A 7,680-nucleotide genomic window follows, 5' to 3' on the forward strand; every position below is an offset into this window, starting at 1 on the left:
TTTCCGAAAGGCATGGCCGTGACTCTCGCTAAAGCACAAACCGTGCCTCTCGCGGAAGAAAAACCATGACTTTCGCGAAAGAAAAATAAAAGAAAACGCATTTTTCGCGCAAATTTTTTTTTAAAATTTTTTTGATCGAAAAGCTAAGAAAGACCGGGGAAAAACTAAAACGTCGAAAAACCCCAGAAAAAACCATTTAAAAAGCCAAAAACGCGTGCGAAAAAAAAATAAAAAAAATCCAAAGGAAGCGTCCAAAGCGCGACACGTGGCGAAATGGCTGAGAGCACACCTCTATGGAGGAATTAACCCGGACCCGGTGGCTGGTGCCAGGCTAGGAGTGAAAGGATGGGTCTTCCACTCTTCCTACCATGGTCGGTGCGTTGTGATGTTGATGGTTGGCAGTGGCTTGGGACATGAATGCCGATGTGGCATCCGGGTTGGTGGTTCGCATGGTGGCTCTCCTGTGGGCACCATGCCGGTGGTAGTGACTATGCCACTTGGTCGTCCGAATGGCGAGGGGTGTAGTAGTGGGTGGCTCAGGCTCGCTATTTGTTGTCGACAGTAGCGACGCCTAGATCCGGATCTGGAGACTTGTACTCGCCACAGTTGTTTCGGGTGCTTCATGGTGGCATGGGTGAGATATTGAGCGCAAGTTTTGTGTTGTGACGCCGACAACAGCAACACATGTGGGTGCTTTGATATTCTCAAAGACGCTGTCGTGGTTCTCCTCTTCGTGTCAGGGTTCCGGATGAAGACCTTTGGGGTCGGTTGGGATAACACTTAGCACCGTTACCTTTCCCAAGGGCGTTATCGTGGAGCTTAAGTGTTCTAAAGCGTCTTGTGGAGTTGTATTTAGGTTGTTATGTGTTTTCTTCGCTAACATAGTCGCGTGCAGTGGTCTTGTTATCTCAGTATCTACTTTGTAAGAGGGCTAACTCACACCGTGTATCATTCGGATGTGTATCTTTAGTTTGTGCTTTATTTATGAAGTGAGATGAGAGCCCTATTCCGGAGATGCATACAACGTCATACGTGGGTTCTTTAAAAAAAATATTTTGAAAATTTCTCACGGCGTTGTCACAGTATGCGGATTCCTAATTAAGGGTCCGGCGTCTTTTTTTTAACAGTGTACATAATGATCCCCGTTGCTTTCCAGCTGTGGATACGTACGTACCTGTGATGCCGATCAGAGGGCTCTGCATGCACAGCCGGCCGGATGCAGAGATCCCAACAAACAAATACTGCATCGACCTTAACCTGACCGGCCAAACCCTAGAAAATATCCAAGCATAGATCGATCGATCGATTGATTGAGGGCACACGAAGCAGATGGCCGACGGCGATCTGGAGCTGGTAGTACCGGAGGCCGACGACCATAGCAGATGGGCAGTAACGTTCCTTGTGGGCTGCGCCGGCGTCTTGGTTCTTTACATCGCCACCTTCTTTCCAACGACCGATGAGGACCTCCTCATGATGCTCCTCTCGCTTCTGCCCATCTTGCTCGGCTTCAATCTTTGCGGCCTTTCATGCCTTTTCCTTATGGACAGGTATATGGTTGGTCTTATTCCGGAGGGTGAACTAAGGACAGTTGATAGACTTTTGTTGCTCTAGTAATTCTATATACCTAAGAGATTCATCCCCATTATCCTATTTATCTTAACATGCAAGCTATCCACATCAGCAGTCCACTCACATCAGCGCTCCGTTACCGAATTACAAAAGGGACCCACCACAGGTTGACATGGATTCTCTGCCTCCACGTCACCTCAACTTCTTCTACCAAGTTGTGTCACACACACGTCACCTCAACTTCTTCTACCACATTGTGTCTCACACACATGCTGTGCGTTATCACGTTGTGCGGCACGCAGCAAATGTAGGTGGCATACGAAACGAGGGCCTGCCCATATTCCTTTCATCCACTATCTCGCCACTGATCATTAATAGGCCCGTTTACTAGGATAAAGCCAGTTCGTCTCACACAAATCATGAACGAAACATTGCGCCTTCCAACTGGGTGCTACTGCGACGGGGCGGCGGCGGACATGTAGCAGAGCACCGGTATCCATTAACTAGAGGAATAGGTGTCAGGCAGGCAGCGGTGAGGACGTAGCAGCAGCCAGCAGGCGAGGCGCCACACACCGACGACAACGATCGTAGACTGAACGCTCCAGCTAGGGCTGAGGTATGTCAAAATATCAATTAATCTTTTTGCCTAATTTTTGGACAGATTGATTTGGTGAATCGGTTTATCTAATCACATCATAGAGATAACGAGTATTCTTTTTCGTAGTGAATAATTTGTGCATCATTAAATTTTGGACCGATTTATCTACACAATTAATCTTTTTGCCTAATTTTTGGACAGATTGATTTGGTGAATCGGTTTATCTAGTCACATCGTAGAGATAACGAGTATTCTTTTTCGTAGTGAATAATTTGTGCATCATTAAATTTTGGACCGATTTATCTACGTTCAATACTGTCAAAATTCTGCAGCCGCCACTGGGTACTACTGCAAGGGTCGAACAAGCAGAACGAGAGTGCCAGATCGATAGAGAAGAACACCGCTACATGACCAGAAACTGGAGCCCTATGTTGCCATCATGGACATGGATCGGAAGGCTCTGAATTACGCCAGATGCATTCATCCCCTACAAACTATAATATTTCGGGGCAACCTTTTAATCATAATTTAATTTTATTAATATCTGTGTAAATGCAGATAACTCATCATGCTTATTTCTAGGAGTGGAACTAAGCTTCATCAAATTCAAAAGCATGTATAATGCTGCGCACTACACAAAACAAACAAAAAGAATGAGAACAACCTGAGTATACTGTCATGAATGGTAGCAGTATGTTGCACAAGGTTGATCCGGTGAGAAGCATGATTTACTCAATAGTGTACCTCGTGATTTATTAGTGATATCTTTTAACAGAAAATTAGATTATTAGTGAACTCGCATTTTTTCTTCTGAGCAAGCTATGTTTTTATGGAATGGATAGTTAATAGTTGTCATCGTTGTTTCAGGTTTTTTCCAAGGGCTGAGATGTCTCTACTTAAAGGTGTTTTTTTTTTTGCATCAGCTTGGTTTTTTTTTGCGGGTGATGTATCACCTTGGTGATATACTTTTTTTGCGGGGAACCTTCGTGATATACTATTAAGGTAATAAAGGAGAAGAAGTTTATCAAAGCAGGTAATAATTAGTAAAAAAATCACGTGCACACAATTTAAGCTTTTCAACACTTTTATCTTATTCTAAACAATATTTTTTTCCAAGAATGTTATTTAAAAAAACACATTTATCATATTCTAAACAATATTTTTTCCAAAGAATATTCTTTATCATCGCACATACTAAAATTCATGTGCACACAATTTTAGCTTTTCAACACTATTCTCTCTTATTCTAAACAATATTTTTTTCCAAGAATATTATTTATCATCGGCACATACTATCTCATGTTTCTAAACATCAAATTATTTGTTAGAAATTCCCGCAACAACGTGCGGGATATCATCTAGTTAATTTAGAATGATTGATTCTGTCAACCACATGGAGCCTGTGGTGAACCTCAACCTCAAGATTTACCGGCTAAATCTCTTGGAAAGAGAAGGTGCGTGTGTGTGTACATTCGCAGGTGTGAGTGGCTGAGTTTGTACCATGTTTCTAAATAACAGTTAATTCATATATATCCATCGAGACATTCATTTATCTACGAGTCTGTATAGAACACATCTAGATGTGTATGTCACATCTAACCTGATGTCCACTATGTTTGTGTTTTTTTTTTGTTTCTTGTTGCTGTCTTATTTGTGGGAGTTTAGATGTGACATTCTTAAAAAACATCTAGATGTGAATTAGACAAACTGTTTATCTATCTGTGACTAATCGTGCATTTGTCAACTAATGTCACATTAGATCCTTATATATCCGTATGTACATTTTGCTTTTTTGGAGCAAGCATAATGGCACTCGCAAATTCGAGTACACCATCTTTAGGGTACTGAAGATGTCTAAAAAGTAATTTTCTGCTTTCATGCACATTCATATTATGCCACTAATAATACTATATGATATGCTTGTATAATTAACTACCACAAATGATATACCAAGTAACGGATTTGATAGTTCACATTTACGAATAGATGTGAATTAGCTATGTCTCATCTAACTCCTGTGCTGACCGATTTCCATGTGCTAAGATTAGTGTTTTTTGTCGATGGCCTGGCTTGTCGTTGTGTCTTCTGTTGGCGATGTTAGTAACGAGGCGCAGCAGGGATTTTAGATCCGCTGGTTGTGTTTTGTTTGCCTTTTTCCGTTGGCCAACCTTAGGCACCGGCGCGACAGCCCAAGTTTCGGCCGGTTCGCTGCCGAGTGTTGGATCTGTACGAATTAACGGTTTATGTATAGCAACGAGTAAGTCGCCTTCTTCCTTCCGTGCTCGTCACCAACGCTCGCGCCTGTGCTTGCCGGCCACCCCCGCCCCGCCCAGCGCTCGCCCCCGTGCTCGCCGGCACCCTGCGTCGCCCGCGCTCGCTGGCCACCCCGCGCTGTCCATGCTTGCTCGCGCCCGTGCTCGCCGGCCGCCCAGCGCTCACGCCCGCGCTCGCCGGCCACCCTGCGCCGCCCGTGCTCGCTCGCACCCGTGCTCGTCGGGCACCCCCGTGCCGCCCGCACTTGCTGGCCACCCCCACCCGCAGCTACTCGCCGTCGAGCTTGTAGGTCCACCATGAAAAAGGATGTAGCAAAAATCCTCGACGGACGTAGCAAAAACTACAACAGTTGCAGCAAAAATGGATCGCCGCCGTCAAGCCTACAGGTCCAGCATGAAAAAAGGATGTAGCAAAAATCATCGACGGACGTAACAAAAACTACAACTGTTGTAACAAAAAAATGGTCGCCGCCGTCAGTCACGGGATGCAGCTTGGGCGTGAATGAATGTAGCAAAATCTGTAGCGGGTTCCAGCAAAATCGCCGCCGGTACCAGCAAGAAATAAAAGGGGTTGTAGCACTAGTGTTCTAGCAAAAAAAGTCCCCTCCTTCCTCAGGCGATATTCTCAAGCGTGAAGCACCTCACCTGGTCGCCTCTCATGACGGTTCCAGCAAAAACTACAACGGTTGCAACTTGGTGCGTACCCGCTTCCAGCAAAAATCCAAGCCGCTTCCTGCAGTTCTTCATGACGGTTCCAGCAAAACTCCATAGCAGTTGCAGCCAAAAACCTCGCCGTCATAGCGATTTGAATTGCCGGTTCAAACATTCTACCACCACCGGCTCTAGTAAACTCGATGGGCCGGCTGCAGCAAAACTCGAGTCTCCGGTGACAACAACTTGTTTTGGGATCACCACCGGCTGCCACTCTCGCTGGCCGCCGTTGTAGCATGGTCGCCGCCGGTTGTAGCACCCCACTCCGTGCCACAAGCTGGGTTGCCACACGACCGCGCTGGTGGATGAGCGGATGCTTGCCGGAGCAGCACAGGGCGGGTCGATGGCGGCCGCTCGCCGAAGCAGCGCGGGCAGGTGGATGACGGCTGCTCACGACATCGACAGCGGTCATCACCGGCGAAAATTTATTTGGGAACCATGGGAAAAAGACGATCAAGGTGATAAGGAAAGAGAATGAATGATGGATCAGTTCGTGGGGATAAGGAAGACAAACTTAATCGGTGGTGGGTGGGCCTGTTGCCAGCGTGTACGTGACCGATCGAATTTCAGCCGGTCGTCCGGCTGTAAACATTACCTTTTCTGTTTGACTCAGGCGGCTGGGTTTGTCACGAGAGTGATTCTCGTGACCCGAATATATGCGTCTCGGTCCTTGTGGCTAACTCAAAACACGTGAATGGATTGATTTTCTAGTCTCTTATTTTTGTTTCATTGTTTAAGCACCATGCAGTTCACTATCTCCTTGTACCAACATTTCATTTTATATTCAGGTTCAATAAAAAACATTTTATTTTACGATTATTTTTGACATTTATTTATCGGGATTGCTAATTCACATCTAAATGAGAAATAAGTATTGCACAGCTAAGTTCTCTACTACATGATCAATTACTTGTAGACTCGTGCAGAACTGTTGTCCCAGGCTCGCACTTGTTATCCACCAGCCTCTCTGTTTTCCTCTCGTCCTTGGCGGCTGGAACCCTAGCCGCCGCCAGGGGAGGCCGATCTTCCAACGCCGCTCTCCAGCGGCTCCCCTCCACCGGTGACCTCGGTCGTCGGTGGTGAGGGGGGTCGCCGGATCCACGCGTGTGGATCCCTTTTACTCTCTCGTAATCTAGGTTTTTAAGTTGTTCATCGTCTTTGCTTCGGCGGTGACGATGACAATGCTGAATAAAGATTCTTCGGATCCTTTCCTAACAAGGCCATCAGTCCTATGGTTGAGGATGGATTTGGAAACCAGTCTGTTCGAGTAAGGATGGCGTGGCGGCGACGGCATCCTCGTGGTGGACCTGTGTCCTCGGGCTCCGCTGTTCCGACGGCGTTTTCTCCAGCGTCGGCGCGGAGTTTGGGAGGTAGTCTAGGAGCGGATGCAGATTATGGTCTGCATCGACGACATCTGGAAGACGGAGCATGTGCTGGGCTCGTGGTTCGTGGATGGCAGATATGGTTCCCTTCTTCGGCGTTTTAGTCGTGGTGTGGTGTCAGATCTAGAGTTCGATGGCGTGTCCGGGGTGTTGCGCCTGTCTGATTCGTTCAACGGTAAGGGCTTCATTTTTGGTGAGCCACCTTGGAGGTCCGCAAAACTGCATATCAGATGGAGCCGCGTTGAGCTCTGGTGAGGAGGTGATTCATCATTCTTTTCTTCGTTGGCTGCTGTGGTGGTGCCATAGGCAGGTGACGGGCTTTGGTGTCAAGCTCAGAGATGTTCTGCTATATTTTAAATTTTGTCATGTTGGTCTTTACGTGACTTGTACTTTGTTCTTTATGATATGATTGAGATACATATTACCATGCAAAAAAAGCTTGCACTTGTTGTTTTTACCCAGGGCGTTGTCCCTCGTGCCTGTGGTTTTCTTTTGTTGTGTATATGGGCTGCCCGCTGCCCTTCCCGCATTTGTTGTGGGCTGGCTTTTCTTTTTCTTTTTCAACGCAGTTGCACGGACCGAAGGATCGAATTGCAAGAGCAATTAGTTAACGAGCGCTTCGAAGGAGCGCTCGTAACGATCGGTTCGGGAGCACTTCGCGCGTGACAAATGTCGCGCGCGGAGCGCTCCCGTAAGGGAAAACCAGCTGGCGTGGTTGGTTCCCGATTTTCTCTTTCCGGTTTGTGGTTTCGTGCGTTTTGCAGTTTGACCCTCGAATTACCAGAATTTTTTGTTTTCCCTTTCCTCGCGATAACACAAAAAAATACCAGTTCGCGCGGTTGGTTCCCTGTTTCCCTTTTTCATTTTCCTTTTTGTTTTCATTATAATTCTGGGTAATGGAGATTTATGGGATAGTTACGGGCGGGGACTACCAACACTATCAAATGTGACCTTTCAAGTAAGAAAAAACACGAACTTTTTAATGCAAAATGGCAGTTCAATCGTGTCAATTCTGTATAGGCACAGGTGTACACTAGCAAAGGCACGACTGTATAACTTTACTAAATTGAAGAACAGCGCCTCCGGTGCGAGGGAACCTCCTGCTCGCCTTCGGCTCGTTTAATTTTCATAAACATCTTGAAGGGGG

General features: G+C 46.3%; 1 long non-coding RNA gene across 1 annotated transcript; it reads left to right on the top strand.

The window, feature by feature from the left end:
* The first annotated feature begins 1,239 nt into the window (after positions 1-1,239).
* Positions 1,240-3,446, top strand: LOC123146967 (uncharacterized). The gene is made up of 2 exons (XR_006473016.1): positions 1,240-2,185; positions 2,500-3,446. It is a non-coding gene; the product is annotated as an uncharacterized lncRNA (long non-coding RNA).
* Positions 3,447-7,680: the final 4,234 nt, after the last annotated feature.

Source organism: Triticum aestivum, chromosome 1A, assembly GCF_018294505.1.
Source record: "Triticum aestivum cultivar Chinese Spring chromosome 1A, IWGSC CS RefSeq v2.1, whole genome shotgun sequence".
NCBI lineage: Eukaryota > Viridiplantae > Streptophyta > Magnoliopsida > Poales > Poaceae > Triticum > Triticum aestivum.